The sequence below is a fragment of the Solanum stenotomum genome, chromosome 1 (assembly GCF_019186545.1).
Source record: "Solanum stenotomum isolate F172 chromosome 1, ASM1918654v1, whole genome shotgun sequence".
Classification (NCBI taxonomy): Eukaryota; Viridiplantae; Streptophyta; class Magnoliopsida; order Solanales; family Solanaceae; genus Solanum; species Solanum stenotomum.
Window position 1 is genome coordinate 35,031,011 of NC_064282.1, and position 18,380 is coordinate 35,049,390.

Below are 18,380 nucleotides of genomic sequence, written 5' to 3' on the forward strand. Positions count from 1 at the left end.
GGCTTCCCTCCAATTTTGATTCCCACCAAAATTGGTTAAATTAAGTTTTAGTCATTTACCCTTTTATCCCTCATTTAATTCAGTGGACCAAACTGCCAACTTATAAACTTGAGGACAACTCCACAATCCTTAATCATTAATCACATAATTGTCACCTACACTCAATAATTAAGACTTATGTCACCGTCCCTTTATTTTGACACCTTAATGTCACCTTTAATTCAAAGCCCCAAGAAACATAACTCCAAAGTCTTAATATTATTCATTCATGTATATAGTAATAATAATAATACTAATATTTGACTAATACGAACTTGTATTGACTCAAAATCTCTGGCCCATTCACTAGTGAACTAGTTTACGCTATTTTAAGAAAATTTATGTTTAATATAGTGATTTTATTCGTGCTTTCTATAGTAATATAACAAGTTTTAAATTAATTTTTTAATGATTTGAGTAGAGATGAAAGTGGCAACTTTTTTGTTGCTCGAGTTATTTAAATAATCAAGTTTGTTCTTTTTAATTTGAATACCTCATATTCTTGAGTAAGGGTTCTATACTATTACAGAAAGGAAGACTAGTATAACGGTTGGTTGTAGTAACTGAAATATTAAAGTCGTTAATTTTATTTGTTATATATAATTAATCCTATAAAAAAAGTTTCAAGCTTGTCTGCTTCAATTATTTTTAATGCAGATAAAGAGAAAATTATGCATTCAATAAGAAAAACATTCTGATGGATTCGTTGTCAATTTTTATTAACAGGTCGATCACTATGTTTTTCTTCATAAAACTATGTTTAGTTTGGGAGTTCAAGAAACTTCTTACATTCATTAATTAAATTGTAATAAATTAAGTGATCGTTTTGTATGTAATTCGTGCAATAATGGAATCAGTAACATAAGTAGCGACTTGATATTTAAAGATGCAATTCTTCGATAAGTAGAATAACAATAAATTTTACATATTCAACAAGATTTGTAATTAATTTAGCAGAGAAAAATGTAATTCGATTTTCGTATTAATTGTCTCCAAGAAAAACATTTTGATGGAGAACCTCGTTGTCAATCTTTATTAGCAGGTCGACTACTATATATTTCTCCATAAAATCATGCTTAATTTGAGGGTTCCTCGTCGATAGAGAAACTTCCCACATTCATGAATTAAATTGTAACAAATTAAGTGGCCGCATATATGTAATTTGTTGTAATAATAGAATCAGTATACACGAGCAATGAACTCGTATTTAAATTTGATATAAATCTTCACTAATCTAGTATAGAATAACAATAACAATAACAATAATATATATATATATATATATATATAACAGAGTTCGTAATTATTTTTGCAGAGAAATTTGCAATTCAATTTTAATATTAATTGTCTCTAAGAAAAACATTTAATGGTGTACCTTGTAGTCAATTCTTATTGGCAGATTAACCACTTGATTTTCCTCCATAAAATTATTCTTTGTTTAGGGGGTTGCTCATTGATATAGAAACTTTCTGCATTCATGAATTAATTGTGATAAATTAAGTGACCATCATATAAGTAATTTGTTGTGGTAACGGAATCAATATACATAAGTAATGAATTGATATTCAAATTTGATGCAAATCTTCAACAATGTAAAATGACAATAAATTTCACGTATATAATAATGCTAATAGTTATTTTAACAGAGAAACCTGCAATTCAATTTTCATATTAATAGTCATACAATATAAATTTTTGCATATGAACCATTGATCAAATCTTCATTTCTTATTCTAATTAACGTTAAAAAATGAAAGAAATGAAATTTAGATATTATATTACTTTCAATTTTTTGATATTTATGATTTTCATTTTAAATATAGATACAAATAACAATAAAAATAATATTTGACTTCGAATTGAAATTTCTGTCTTTTAAAAAAAAATGCATTCAACTATTTAATGAAAGTAGATCGAAAATATACCGAAAGGTAATATTGTAATTATCAATTATTTTACGCCTAATTAGTTAATTTCTGTTATTCATTAAGAACATGTGTAATGTACTTTAAGTAACACATATATACAGACATGACAATAATAAGTTTTTAACCTATACATTTTTATTCTTTTTGTTTCAATTTTTCTCTTTCTATTTTACCTTCTTTTAGACGTGAATTCATAACTTAATGAGTTTATTGTAATAATCGACAAAGTAAAATAAATCATACATAGATTTTCAGTTGGTCTCTATATTGATTTTCATGTGATGCCCCAGCTTAAAATTAGAAGTTTCACATGGCAAAATATCGGAGAGATGTTGGATATATATATATATAAGTAAATAGGTCTAATCAACTAGTGATATTTTTTAAAGTCGCGGAGGCCTAGATCCAAAGCGGACAATATCACTAGTTGGCTGAGTCATTACATTTCCTCTAACGATAAGTTCTTAATTTTTTTCTATTGCTATTTTAAATTATTGAAAAACTAAAATCAACTTATGTTATTGTGTCTTACATTTTTGTCTTATACGTTCATTGTTTAGAGTTATTTTAATATTATTTCATTAGTTTTCTATTTGATTATTTTGATTTTTTTTTAATTCTTATTGCTTTGTTTGAAATTTGGTGATAATAATGTTGTATGTATTGACTTTTGAATTTTAATTGTTTTCTTAAAAAGGTATTTTAAAATATCTACATAATTGATTTTTCTGTCTACCAGCCTTGAACTCTTGACCTAGTAGTCAAGAAAAAACTTTTCAACTAGTGAACCACTATGATCAAGAAGGAATTTTAATTATTATATTATTGAATTTGCCTTTTTTTTTTTTGCCAAAATTATTTGTTTTTTTTTTTTGGATAAATGTATTTAACTTTTATGTTTTTCAATTTCCAATTGAATAAAAAGTGGCAGATTTTGAGGGTTATCAAATGATACAATTTTTTTTTTTAATTTTACCTAAAACTTTCCTATATAATATGCTTTCCTTGAATGAAACGTGTAACATAAAAGTTTATTGCCTTATGGTGATCCAAAAATAAATAAACTTATTTAATATTGTTAACAAATAAATTTTTGTACTTAATTAAGATGGTCAAAGAATCGAAGATGTCTAGTTAAAAAAGCTTATAGGGAAATTACATATGTTTGTTAAAAGACGTAAATGTATTATATTAAATGTGATTGTCTAATTGCAAAATATTTTTTATCGAAATGGTTCAACTTCTATTTTATGTGTCCAATAATATTCTTTGTTTCATTCTAGCTGACAAACAAATGTTAAAAGTAGGGGTGTGCATTGGGTTTTTCGGTTTGCTTTTACACTATTCGGTTTAGATTTTTGGTTTTTGATTTTGTAAAAGTGTAATCCAATCCGATCCAAAATAAATTTGGTTTGGTTTGATTTTCCTCTATTCGGTTCGGCTTTTTTCGGTTTGGTTATTTGGTTATGTCAATAATTAATAACATATATAACCAAAGTAATAATATTTAATCCCTTAAATATTCTTTCTAATATAAATCATAAGTAAAACTTAAAACACAATACTTATAAGTATACCTATTATAGATGTAATTCAAACATAAAATATAAACGTAATCATCATGAAAGACAATAACCAAAAAGGGACAAAAGTGGTTAACTCCAACTTAATTCTAAACCAAAACATTATATATATATACATAATTCGGTTTTTTTCGGTTTTTATTTTTTAAAATCCAAAACCAAACCAAAAAACCAAATAAAGTAATTTATTAATCCAAAACCAATCCGAAAAACCAAAAAACCAAAAAACCAATCCAAATAAAAATTCGGTTTGATTTGGTTTGGTTATTCGGTTTAATCCGAATAATGCACAACCCTAATTAAAAGTATTAAACTTAAATAGGTATTAGATTTGGTGATATACTTTGTTAGCACTTATAAGTTATTTTGTTATATCAATAATACAAATCAAGGTACATCATTCATTTTAAAGAGAAATTAGGAGCACTAAAGTCTAAACTATTTCATAGAAAGATAGAAATGTCAGGAATATCGGTAAATGGATATTACGATTTGTAAAGTCATATTTATGAGGTTTTGTACGTGTAAAGTCATATAGTGCGTGAAGTGGGTTCATATGAATCCACTTCGTTGAAAAATAACATCGTATATATATGTATATTTAATTAGTTTTTAAAATTTTATATGTATATATTAACTTTTGACCCCTAACACAAGTGTGACCCTTGGTCGAGTGGTGAAGAGGGTTCAATTTTCCCAACCAACCCGAGTTTGAATTCCCTGTTGCCACATTTTAGTATTATTTTTTATATCTTGAACCCACTTCGTGAAAATTCTATATATATATATATTTATGAGGTTTTGATGAAACTTTTGCCTATATTTTGCTAGAGAATTTCATGTGAGTTTTTTTAGATCAATTATATGTACTTTCATCGCACGTTTGGTGACAATTATATGTAACACTTCATTTTAGTAATCATAAACAAATCAGCATTTTTTAGTGTTTTAGAATAAAATAACACTTGTGAACAAAGAAATGGCTGGATACTCAACAGGAGAATATTTAGAATATTTTTTGTATTTGTATTATATTAAAAGTATAAAGGTCTTTAAAAATGTTAATTGAACGATATATGCTTTATTAAGAGACTCTATAATAGATAAAGTTATCATTTATTACAATTTCTAATTTAATTATCTTTATAATATTGACTCCTACAATATATAATACGTGTACAATTAAAAATTCCTAAAATATGACAAGAATCATGACAAAATAAATATATTTTTATTACAACTTAATTTGAATGGAAAAAAATAGAAGTCTATAAAAAGAAAAAAATTAAACTTTGAGCATAGAGAACAAAATCTTAAAAAAAATTCTCAAAATTTGGCTTCTACAGGAAAAACAAAAAATGTATATAAAGGAAGAAAATTTAAAGTTGAACATGTAAAAAACAAGACAAAGAAAAACACATTTCAAAGCTTGGTTTGAACACAAAAAAATAATAGAAGTACATAAAAGGAAAAAAAAATTAAAGGCCCAATATAAAGAAGAGTTAATTTCTTAAATGGTCACTCAAGTTTTGATAATTATTTTCAAATACTATCATTTTTCTTTCATTTAGGATAAACATTTTATTTAACTATCACTATTTTCTTTAGGCATGCCTTTTCTTTAAAAAGATACTTCCTCCGTCTCTTTTTACTTGTCAAATTTTGACTTAACACAACTATTAAGAAAACATAGATTGGTATAGTAAGCTTAGCATTTTACGCCTATTAATTGATAGTATCCCATATATATTTGTTCACTATATTTTTTAAAGACATTAACTCAATATTAATTAGATTGAAGGTATAATAGGAAAAAACAAAATTGTCCTTTGTTGATTGTCAAAAATGATAAGTAAAAATGGACAACAATTTATGAAATTAAATAAGAACGAAGGGAGTACTTAACACTTCAAAAGCCTCATTCATTCTCTTCTAGCTGACAATGTCATGCCATTTAAGCCTCCTTTTTTTGTTTATTCATAATAGACTTTTCAAATTCATTTAACCAAAACTGTAATCTTGTTCTTTGTTTTTTTTTTATAAAATAGAGTAGTCTAAAAGAAGAAATTTGCATGCTTGGGAATATAACTCTATATAATTTTCTTAAATAGTGACTCAGGTTTTGAAAACTACTTATACAAATCACTTTATTTTTTAAAAACAATAATATCACTCAACTATTTTTATTTTTCTATTAAAAAATTAATACCTTAAAAGTTTTCTTCTATTTTAGTTGTCGTGCGATGTCATTAAGCCATCATTTTAAAAAATTAGACCTATTTAACTTATCAAATTTATCTCTCTAAAAAATTATAAATTACGTGATAATTTATGAAAATTATACAAAGAAACACAAATAATCTAATTTTCTGCAGTTTCTTTCTTCCAAATAAAATTCAATGAATTTTTTTATGTAATTATTACCTTAGGATTTTCAAAATCCCTAAGTAAATTATCTGAAAATTTTAAGCAAATAATTTTTCACAAACATATTCAAATAAATCCGTAAAGTTGACACAGAAAAAATGGTAAAAAAAAAAGAGGAAAATTATTATTTAACTTTTATTTCCAATTTCATCTTTAATTTTTATTCTTTTGTGAATATTATATTATATTTATTTTATTATACAATTAAATATCAATATATATTCTTATCTGATCCAAAATTCATAAAACACATCCCAAACAATTAAACATCAATGTAACAATTGGTTGAGTTGTCTATGAGTTCAATAACACACATTATACGAAATAATATGCTCAATTCATAGGCGAATTCAAAATTTCGAGATGATGGGTGTGCGTGCTATTATGAAAATATTGATCTAATATATAAAATTTGATCGGTTGACATTGAGGTTCTTATACTAAAAATCGTTAAATTATTAAATTACAGGTCCAAAATTAGTTCTTATTTATTCAAATAGTGTGTGCGCATGTGTGTATATATATATATATATATATATATAAAAGAAATATCTTTACCTAGCTACAAAATGTAATTTTTCAAGGAAGGAGTGCTATCAATAACCATTTAGAGAGGTTTTAACTAATTTTAGAAAGAAAAATAAGACAAGATAGATATAAGATTCAAATTTTTAACCTCAATTAGAGAGGTGCACCAGATCATCATTGCATTACATGTGATCCTTTGAGTGTGAGTTCACACATTTATATTTAAATATATTTTTTAAAAAATTATAACACTACTATATATGATTTAAGAGGGAAGCATGAGTTCTCTGAACCCGTGACCCCTTCTGAATATGCCCATGATGCTCATTAATATTTATTACATTATTATGTTCATATATAATATAGTTCATTTTTTCTTTACGCAATCTTTTAGAGTGTGTTATTGTGTATCAATACCAATATAATTTTGACTTTTGATATAATAATATTGATAACAAAGTTTTCTTTGCTCCATTTAGTTTTGTCCTTCAATTATTTGTGTAATTACGAATTATCATATTCCTCTTTAAATATTTAGTTTTATTTTAAAAATTAACGATAGTTTTAAAAAGTTTTATAAATACTTAATAATAAAACAAACACAATATATATATATATATATTAACTTACGTGATATACATGTGTATTCCATGATATATTGAAAGGTCAAATAGATCATTTTGAAACATTCATCATTGAATTGCCATCTGTTTTAGCAACTACATTTAATAAAAACTAAAAGAAAATAAAGAAAAAGGTGATAGTATATTTTCATTTATATATAGTTTATCTTTTAACTCATTTTATGTATAGAAGAACTTATACACTTGGCTATCCTTCATTGTGACTAAAATATATAAAGATGTTAAACAAAACAATCTTAGATTATGCAAGACAATCCCACAACTAAATTTCATTATTGATATAAGATAAACTATTAACGTCGAAAAAAGTCGCCCAAAATCAAGTTTTCTAGCTCCCAAAAACATGAAAAGAACAATGAAATCGTGTAGGAATTTCTAAAACTATCTCAGAAATTTAATGTGAACGCGACAACCCAATCGTGAAGGTAAAGTACAATCCTGCCCTAATCCCCAATTCGGCGGACCCTTTTTTCGCGAACGCGAGATGTAGGCTCCATCACCCTTCTCAACTACTTTATTTGTTTCTTCTTTGGTCGATTATCACAGATCCACGAGGAGTTCATATCTCTATTGATAATTCTTTTTTTTTTTGTTAATCATAGCCAACAATGTCTCCACCTTTTTCAAATGAGTCTCAATTTTCTCTAAATGGTTCCTCAACCATGCTTTCCTAAACATAATTAGGTTTAATGCTATAAAATTTTGCTAAACGACGACTTGACAAGTAAACTACAATTAATAGTATTATCACAAAAGAAAAATCAGCTTATAATTGTTCTTAACGAATTTATATTTGAAAACGATTAAAATAGCATCATTATTTAAGGAAACATACTTTCGAAATAAATTGAAAAGAAAAAAACTAAAAAGAAAGACCATAAATTATTTTCGAGGAGAAATGTGACCTTTGTTTGTAAAAGTGTTACTAAAAATTCAAACATTAGAAATAATTGGAGATGGATATTTCGAATTTTAGCCCGGGTTCCCACATAAAATTTAAGTAATTTATTAGAATAATTGCGGTACTTTCTAAATAATCTAGGGAAGGATGTATAAGTTGGTTCACTAGTACAAGTTGGTTCACTAGTACTCTAAATAATCCAAGGAGGGCTGCATGGCCCTTCATGCGCTCAACGCTCATCAAGTCTAGTACCAAAACTCAATCCATCAAAATTACAACCCAATCTATCAATACCAGAAGTACCAAAACCGATCCATACATAACACAATCCATCAAAACTACCATCAAATCAATCAAACACAAAAGTCTATCAAACTCAAAAGAAATATCTTGCCCACTGGAATCCAACATAGGCGACTGACATGCATATGTATCTTGTGCCTGCATAGGATATACGATTAGTAACTTACGAGTAAATTGCAAGAAATCATTAACTTTACCCACAAAAAATCTTAGAACAAAACCAAGGAGATCAGCAACCACAAATCCATGTAATTCTAACCAATGAGATCCGGGGAAGGTAGTGTAACACCTCGTACTTCGAAAAGGGTTAAAGAGGAGTTCGTACAAGTCACCCATCAATTTTAAGTTTTGAGTCAATTTCAAACGATCATATCTCTCGGCACATAAAGAATTAGGTGGCACTTGACCTATCAAAGGTCTGCGAGTCCTCTTTCCAATGCCGTCAAGTTTGCTTAATTTTGAGCTTAGAGTAAAAGGTTATGCTCGTTTTGGTGAAGCCTTTCCTTTAAGGCAACTCAAATCATTTTTAGTGGGGTAGTTTATCTTTCCCATCTCTTCTAAGACTAGCCACTTTTTTCTTCACCCAATTAAGGGTCTAATTAGTGTTAAACCATCTTTTCACGTTCTTTAACACTTAGAGAAATTAGAGCAAGGTTCCAAGAGGAGAAAAAGCTAGGTTTCAGGCGTTCTTCAAAATTTCCAACGATTTTTCCCAAGAACCTTTGTTCTTCCAGGTATGTAAGGCTTCTCACAGTGTTGAAATTGTTCTTCCTCACGCCCTACATTAGTCAAGAAATCGTTACATCTAAAAGATCCATTCGTAGTTCTTGATATTAAATTCGGTTATTTATCAATTGAGATTTTGTCTCTTTTGTTTGTGAATCTTATGGTGTTGCTCATGATTAGTATCACATGAACCCTATTAATTTGTTAAATTTATGTTTTCCAAAGGAATTGTATGAAAGTTCTCATGTAATGATTTTGGGTTGAGAATCAAGAAGAGTTTAGGAGAAAATTTTCAATTCTAAACTAATTTGGGGTCCTGATTTAAGCTTGAAAATTCTTCGGGTTGTCGGGAGGGGTCTAAGGTGGCATGCCATGACAACGCCCAGATTGAGCTTCATTAGTTTAGGGCTTGGGGTGGCGCACTAGCAGTATGCCAGGCCTGACTTCTGAAACTGAAGGTCTGGCGCCCTGCGCTAGTAGTACGCTAGGGGTCGCTGAGCCAACCTCTCATTGTTTCATCCGACGCGTGTTCCTTTAAGTTGTGGCCACATTTTCCTTCTCTATATTAACTCCTATAGTATCCATTCACCTTTGAAAATTTCGGCATATCCTAATCACATGTCTTAATGCACATTCAAAACTAAAAGGAGTTCAAGAGAAAAGATTAAGAGTTTTTATTGAGTTGATTTGTTCATGTCTATATTTCAGCATGAACCCTATTATTTGAGTATTCATTGAGTTATTGTTGAGAATATTTTAATTGAACAATTATCTTAAATTGATTTTCTGAGAAAGTAAAGAGGAGTTTTGAGGAAAGTTTAAAGAGACATTTTGAGTAAAGTTTAAGGGAACTATCGATCCCCAAATTCATCATTTTTACATTAAGAAAAGAGAAATTTTGATTTCCAAATGAGTAATGAATTCAGAGTTATTTCAGAGCAGTTACCTTTTTAAGGATATTTTGAGCAATTGCCTCAAATTAAGAAAAAAGATGTTTTATACATTTGAGCATGAGTATATATTTATTGGGAGTAGTTATGAGCACCGACATGAGGATGAGTTCAGACAACTAACATTCGTCATAAACCATGTAGCCAACATGGATAAAGGATCATACTTTTTCGATTACTCCTTATTGCTTTGGAGTAGAACTTTAGTGGATCCACTTAGTTGAGGTGTTCTATACTCCGACAAGGTATATGACAGTTCTGGAAGCGTGGGCAAGATGTTGTATCATCACATAGCTCAAAGTGATAGTTGTCGGAAAGAGTAATTTTATTGTTTTTTTAAATACATCCTTGAGTTAAAATCTTTTATTTATGAAGCTTTAGACATTTCATCTTTTGTTATTGCTTTTGTATTGAGTTGAGTTTAGGTGAGTATTCTTCCAGTCTCATCAGTTCATTTATCTATGCATTCAGTTTTCTTTACATACTCGTATATTCAATGTACTGATTTCATTCGACTCGCATATTATTATTATTATACAGATACATGTATTTATGATCGTTACGCCTCGATCCTACACCCTAGGCGGGGCTGACACTCTAGAACCATTGTTGACCCCAAGTGAACCCTTGGCCTGACTTACTTACTCAGTGGAAGACTTAAACATAGGAATATAATCTCAAATGATGAACTCATGAAATAGCTTAGAATGTCTTAGAAGAAACATTCAACTAGCCAAGATGACAACTCAAGTCTCAAAACATAAGCCAATAACAAAATAGTGATAAATGAATCAAAACTAACTATCTATCAATGAAGCCTCTAAAACTGGGAGGGATGTCACGACAAGACCCCTGATCATCCTAACAACTGCAAACTACTAAAGCAATGTAAATAGGGGTCCTCCGAAAAGCAAGAAGGCTCACCACAAGACTCTGAATGCTCAAGTGGATCAACGAAGCACTGGATGATGATCATGGTTACCTGTATCTGCATCATAAAAAGATGCAGGCCAAATGGCATCAATACATTGAATGTACGAGCATGCGTGGGGAATACTAAACAAGACATAAGCTTGAAAGGAACCGAAAGAACAAACCTGGTCTCAACTGAACTAAACTCATTTCAATATAAAGCAATAATGTAAATGCAATATAAAGAAAAGCTTTTAAAACATGAATGACCACTCTGTGTATTTAGAAATACCATAGTAACTATGAATGTATGCAAAGATATGATATAAACTCTGGAATGTATATAAGAATACAATTTACTTCTGTGTATATTAGAATACAAAATGCTTTTGTGTATATAAGAATACAAAATACTTCTGTGTATATAAGAATACAAAATACTTTTGTGGGAGTTTCTCTAATCGACAACCATCACTTCAGAGCTATTGTTATGATACAATGTTTTGCCTAATGCTGCCAGGGCCGTCCTATACCTTGCCGAGGGTATAAAACCTGACTACTACGTGGATCCACTAGTCTATGCTAAAAATCACTAAGGAATCATCTAAAAAGTATGACCCTTTTCTACCTATGGGGGCTACATGGTTTATGGGGGCTGAGAGTTGTCTGAACTCTCCCCCATATCGGTGCTCAATACTACTCCCAAAATATAATACTAGCTCTTATGTTTAAAAACATACTTCTTTCTGTGGTTTGAGATAATTGATCAAAACTTAGCTCAAAGTCTCCTCTTGGAAATCAAAGTTTCCTCTTTTGCTTAATTGTGAAAGCATATTACTCTTTACTGAAAACTAGCTCAAAGGCTCTTTTTGAAATCAAAGTTTCCTTTCTTGTTTAAATGTGAAAACATTTTAACTCTTTTGGAATACATAGTCCCGATATACTCTTTTGAAGAAATGAAATTCAATCCTTACTCTTTACTCAACTCAAAACTCAAGTCTTAAAACAAAGTTAAAACGTTTGTAAAAGAATTTTGGAAAACTCTATGAACTTCTCTTGACTTGACTTGACTCTAGCTTTCCTTGAATTTGAATATATGGATTCAAGGATTGTGATTTGTGATAGAAAAGATCTCATAATGTTTGAGAGTGCTTTTAGATAGTTAAACATGAAAAACGATTGAGATATCACTGTCTCAAAGCAAGTCCGTGACGCGGAGATGCATTTAAATATTTGGTCGCAAAATAAATTTTGAGGTAGAATGGTCTGTGACCGCTCCACTGTCGCGGACGTGTTACCCAGATTCACCTGACTTTTTCTTTCTTAGTTTTCTAACCCCAATTTGCCTAAATTTGATTCCTTCTTCTCAAATTCTCTTTAGATTTAGATTCCCAGTATATGTACACAAGAACCTAACTCAAAACAACTCTATAAATCAATGCAATAATCTCAAGAACTCCTCAATCTCAACCTAATTCAAGAACGAAAACAAATTCAAGAACACGTATCAAGAACATCAAACTTTCAACCTTTTTAGGATGAATTCATATTGAATTAAACATGTTTGGCGCGTGGGTGAACGAACCCAACACTATGTGAACTCACATACCTCGTAGGATTGAATCCTTGGCGAAATCCACAACTAAACTCGCAAGAACTTGAAAAATCTTGAGATTTTCTTCTCCTTTCCTGTTTTTTCTCTTCTCCCAATGCCCTAGAGTAATTCTCAATTGCGTAAACTAAACTAAATCAGTTTAGACCCCAAATAATTTACTAAATTTAATTAATTGGGTAATAAAAAGACCATAATACCCCTCAAAAATCTGATTTTGACTTTCCTTATCTAGACTACCCAACTTCAAATGGGCATATCTCACTCATACAAACTCGAAATCGCACAAACTCGGCAGAGTTGGAAAGAAAATTCAAAGATATTTCCTACGGTATCTTGTAGAACACCTAACTCATCCTGAGCTAGGAGTTATGATCGTTTAAAGTTGACCGAAAACTCATACTTAACTTAATTTTGTCAAATTTCCAGATTTTCATTCTTTCAAAAAATGACTCTTTCTAATTCTAGCTCTTTCTAGTTGCGGGGTGTTACAATATCTCCCCCTTGGGAACATTCGTCCTCAAATGAGATCAATCTTAGCATGCTAAGGGTGTAACATCTAACATTCAGCTCAAACACCCAACAATCAAATCTAACACATCAAGCATAAAAAATTAAAGAGCACTAAGAAGAGAATTAGTACCTTGGTCTGGTTTTCCTATGGGCTCAAAGAGATGTGGATATCTCTTCTTCATATCCTCCTCAACTTCCTAAGTATCTTCCCCAACAAATTAATTCTTTGACTGATGCTACTTCTTTGGTCCTCAACTTGCAAACCTGACGGTCTATAATCTAAATAGGGATCTCATCATAAGACAAGCTATACTTGATATCGATATCTTTAGTTGGTATGATAAGTGAAGGATTTCCTATTCACTTCTTCAACATGGAAGTATGAAATACTGGATGGACCGCTGCTAACTCTTGTGGTAGCTCCAACTCATAAGCTACATCACCAATCCTTTTGGATATTCTGTAAGGGTCAATATATTGGGGACTAAGTTTCCCCTTCTTACCAAATCTCATAACACCCTTTATGGGTAAAACTTTCAAGTAGACCCAATCATCGACTTCAAACTCTATCTACTTTCTCCTAACATCAGTGTAGGATTTCTGACGACTCTGCGCTGTTTTCAACCTCTCTTGAATAACTTTCAATTTCTCTATAACTTGATGAACTAAGTTTGGTCCTATCAACTCAGCTTCACCCACTTCAAACCATCCAATATGAGATCTACATCTTCTCCCATAAAAAGCTTCATAAGGAGCCATCTGGATTCTAGAGTGGTAACTATTGTTGTAAGAAAACTCAATGAGAGGTAGGTGATTATCCCAATTACCCTTGAAATCAATCACTCTGCTTGACCATTTGTCTGCGGATGGAAAGCAGTACTTAAGTTCACCTTTGAACCAAAGCCTTTTTGGAATGACTTCTAAAACTGTGCAGTAAATTGCGCACCTCTTTTTGAAATAATGAAAACTGGCACCCCATAAAGTCTAACTACCTCTTGAAGATACAACTTGGCATAGTCCTCTGCTGGATGGGTAGTCTTTACCGGCAAAAAGTGGGCTGACTTTGTCATTTTATCGATAATCACCCGAATAAAATCATGTTGCTTGCGAGACTGTGACAACCTGATAATGAAATACATATTGATCATTTCCCACTTCCATTCCGAAAGTTCTATATTCTGAGCCATACCACCTGGCCTTTGGTGCTCTACTTTAACTTGTTGGCAATTTGGGCATTTAACAACGAACTCAACAATACCTATCTTCATACTATTCTACCAATATACTTCTCTCAAGTCACGATACATATTTTTGGAACCCGGATTAATAGAATAGCTGGAGATATGAGCTTCTTCCATGATCCTCTCTTGGAGTTCATCCACCCTTGGTAGACACAATCTACCTTGATACCTCAATTCACCATCTCCCCCTTGTTCAAAAGCCATTACTTTTTGCTTATGAATATTTGTCGTCAATTCAAGCAAAATAGGATATTGGTCTTGCTTCTCTTTCACTTCTGACACTAATGATGATTCAGCCCCATTCATCACCGCTACTCCTCCGTTTATGGAATCCATTAATCGAACTCCTAATCGTGCAAGTCTCTGCACATCTTCCGCTAACTCTCTATTTTCTTCCTCAACATGGGCGGTACTACCCATAGACAACCTGCTCAATGCATTAGCAACAACATTAGCCTTACCTGGGTGATAGAGGATACTCATATCATAATCCTTGAGTAACTCTAACCACCTCCTCTGTCTGAGATTAAGCTCTTTCTGAAGACTCTTGTGATCGGTGAACACATCTACGTGAACACCATAAAGATAGTGAAGTCATATTTTCAAAGCAAATACTATGGCATGGGTTGGGTAGTTCATCGTATGAACTTTCAACTTTTTGGAGGCATAAGCTATAACTTTGCCATTCTGCATTAACAGACAACCCAAACCAACTCTGGACGCATCACAATATACCACAAAACCTTGAGTACCTTATGGTAAGGTCAATACTGGGGTAGTAGTCAACCGTTTTATCAATTCTTGAAAGCTTTTCTCACAAGCTTCACACCATTGAAACTTAACTGTCTTCTTAGTCAACTTGGTCAAAGGGGATGAAAATGATGAGAACCCCTCTACGAACCTTCTATAATATCCAGCCAACCCCAAGAAACTCCTAATATTAGTTGGAGATGTGGGTCTAGGCCAATTCTGCACTCCCTCCATTTTCTGAGTGTCAACTTTAATTCCATCATCGAAAATAATGTGTCCTAAGAATGCCACAGGCTCAAGCCAAAACCCACACTTAGAGAAATTGACATATAATTCTCTGCCCTTTAGAGTTTTGAGAACTATTCTGACATGGCTAGCATGATCTTCCTCATTCCTCGAGTAGATTAGTATGTCATCAATGAACACGATAACAAACATATCTAAATAAGACTTGAATATTCTATTCATAAGGTCCATGAACACTACAGGCGCATTGGTTAAATCGAAAGAAATGACCAGAAACTCATAATGACCATAAAGAGTCCTGAAAGTTGTCTTTGGAATATCACATTCCCTTACTCTTAACTGGCGGTAGCCAGATCTGAGGTCTATCTTAGAGAAACAAGTGGCACCCTGAAGTTGATTGAAGAGATCATCAATTCTCAGAACATGATGCTTATTCTTGATGGTAACCTTGTTCAACTGACAGTAATCTATACATATCCTAAGGGAACCATCCTTCTTCCTCACAAACAAGACCGGATCACCCCAAGGTGAGACACTTGGTCAAATAAAACCCTTCTCTAGGAGATCTTTCAACTGCTCCTTCAACATTTTTAACTCTGCTGGTTCCATTCTATATGGCGGAATAGATATAGGACGAGTATCAGGAAGAATATCTATACTGAAGTCTATTTCTCTCTCAGGAGGAACTCTGGGAAGATCATCTGGAAAGACTTCTAGAAACTCTTTTACTATTGGAACTGACTGAATATGAGGTATCTCAATACTAGAGTCATTAACTCGGACTAAGTGATAGACACACCCCTTGGAAACTAACTTTCTTGCCTTAAGGTACGAAATAAAATGACCCTTAGGCACTGCTGAATTACTCTTCCACTCTATAACTGGCTCATTAGGAAACTGGAACTTAACAACTCGAGTTCTACAATCAAAGGAGGCATGACAGGCATGAAACCGGTCTATACCAAGAATAACATCAAATTCAACCATGTCTAATGCAACTAAATCAGCCATAGTGCTCTTGTGATTGAAGAAAATGGTACAATCACGATAGACTCGTTCATCTAGCATAGACTCCCCAACATGTGTAGAAACACAAAAGGGATCACAAAGTTTGTCAAGAAGAACATCAAAATTCATTGCAACATAAGGAGTTAGAAAAGATAGACTCGTTCTTAGATCTAGCAAAGCATAAACATCAAAGTTAAAGACTTGGATCATACCAATGATAATATCTGGTGAATCCTCTTGCTCTTGGCGACTAGTAATAACATAAAGACGATTTCCTCCTCCGCCTTTCCCTGAAGTAGCTCCTCTAGATGCAGCTCTTGGTGGAGCAACTGTAGAAGACTGGGCTCTATTTCCCCAATTACCATTACCCTGTTTGTTATTAGGACACTCTCTCATAAAATGACCATTCTGACCACACTTGAAACAACTAGTGGAGCCATCACAACACACCACTGAGTGGCTCCTACCACACTTAGCACATGCAGGAGGCTTACTACCCCCTTGTGCCATACTACCTTGAGAATGGGCAGGTCTAGCTCTGAAATTCTGTGAATTTTGACTACTGTACTCACCTTTGTTTCTTGGTGCAGGTGCAATAGCAGATGATGGAGCAGGTCCCTTTTGTTTCTGTTGGAAGGAAGACCGGTTCGCATTACCCTTTTGCTGCCTAGACTCATTCCCTGTTGTATTAGCCCTCTTATTCTTAAACTCTTCTCTATCACTCAGCTTGTCCTCTTCAACTTCTTGCACATGGATCATTAGCCTTGCTATCTCCATATCCCCTATCAGCATAGCTACCTTGCTATCCTTGCTTGACAGACGAGACAACCCAGCAACTAATAAACTCATCCTTCTCCTCAAGTCAACAACCATCTCCGAAGCATAGTGGGAGAGTTGTGTGAACTTCAGATTGTACTCATGAACGCTCAAAGAATCTTGCTTAAGAGTGAATAACTCTTGTACCTTTGCTTCTCTTAGTTCTCGAGGAAAGAAACGCCCCAAGAAGGACTCCTTAAAACAAGCCCAACTCATAAGTGGTGCACTCTCAACTCGATTCTTCTTGCATTGATAAAACCAGATTCTAGCAACACCCTTCATTTGGTATGCAGTGATTAATGTTTCAAGGACACTTCATCCAATTCTAAGTGTCAACGATCGTTAGTCAGTATAAAACCCAACTAAATGAGTTGGGGTCGAATCCCACAGGGAGCGGTACATGTTCCAAATTCAAGTGGCAAGTATAAATGTGTTCCAATTAATCATAGGAATAAAAGTTATCGACTAAAGACATAGTTCAAATTTAGGGGTGACACGAATGTCAAATGGGGAGTTTTGGTTTTGAATAACAACTACAAACAATCACAATCAACGAAAATTAACAATAATAAGACGGGTTCTTAGGATATGATCGATTATAGGCTAATATAGACAAATGGGTAATTGCAAATATTACTAATTAACTAGATATTAGTGAGTAAACTAGGCTATGGTGGAGGTAAACTTTCTCTCTAACAATTTATCTCGAATTGAGTTGATTTCTCTCGAACATCAACAAGCTTGCAAAATAAGAACAACCCACACCTTAGTCCATTGACTCTCTCGAGCTGAATGTGTGGGATTGGGTTTAGGATTCACTCTCTCGAGCTGAACCCAGGTCAACCCAACTTGGTTCTTTCCTTTAGGGCTTAGCACACTGGAACTTTAGGCGGTCAAATAGCCATTCGGCGATTCTCCAAGTGAACTTGGCGATCACCAGGCTGCCTTTATTCATCCTTTTAATAAGTTTTGTTCCTTTTTGCTTGTTAGTGTTCTTTCTTTGTTACTCAATCCATATACCTTAAAATCAAGGGTTTTACATAAGTTATTGGCATAAATTAGGCTTAAAAAGACACTAATTCTATATAAACGAAGCCCTAAATGAGTCCAAATCTCGGACTTACAACACCCCCAACTTAAACTTTTGATTGTCCTCAAGTAAAACTCAAGTTCAGCAGTTCAAAAAGGATGTCTCAAACAGTGCTACAAAGGACTCAATCATGAATACACACAACAAGACTCAATTTACTCAT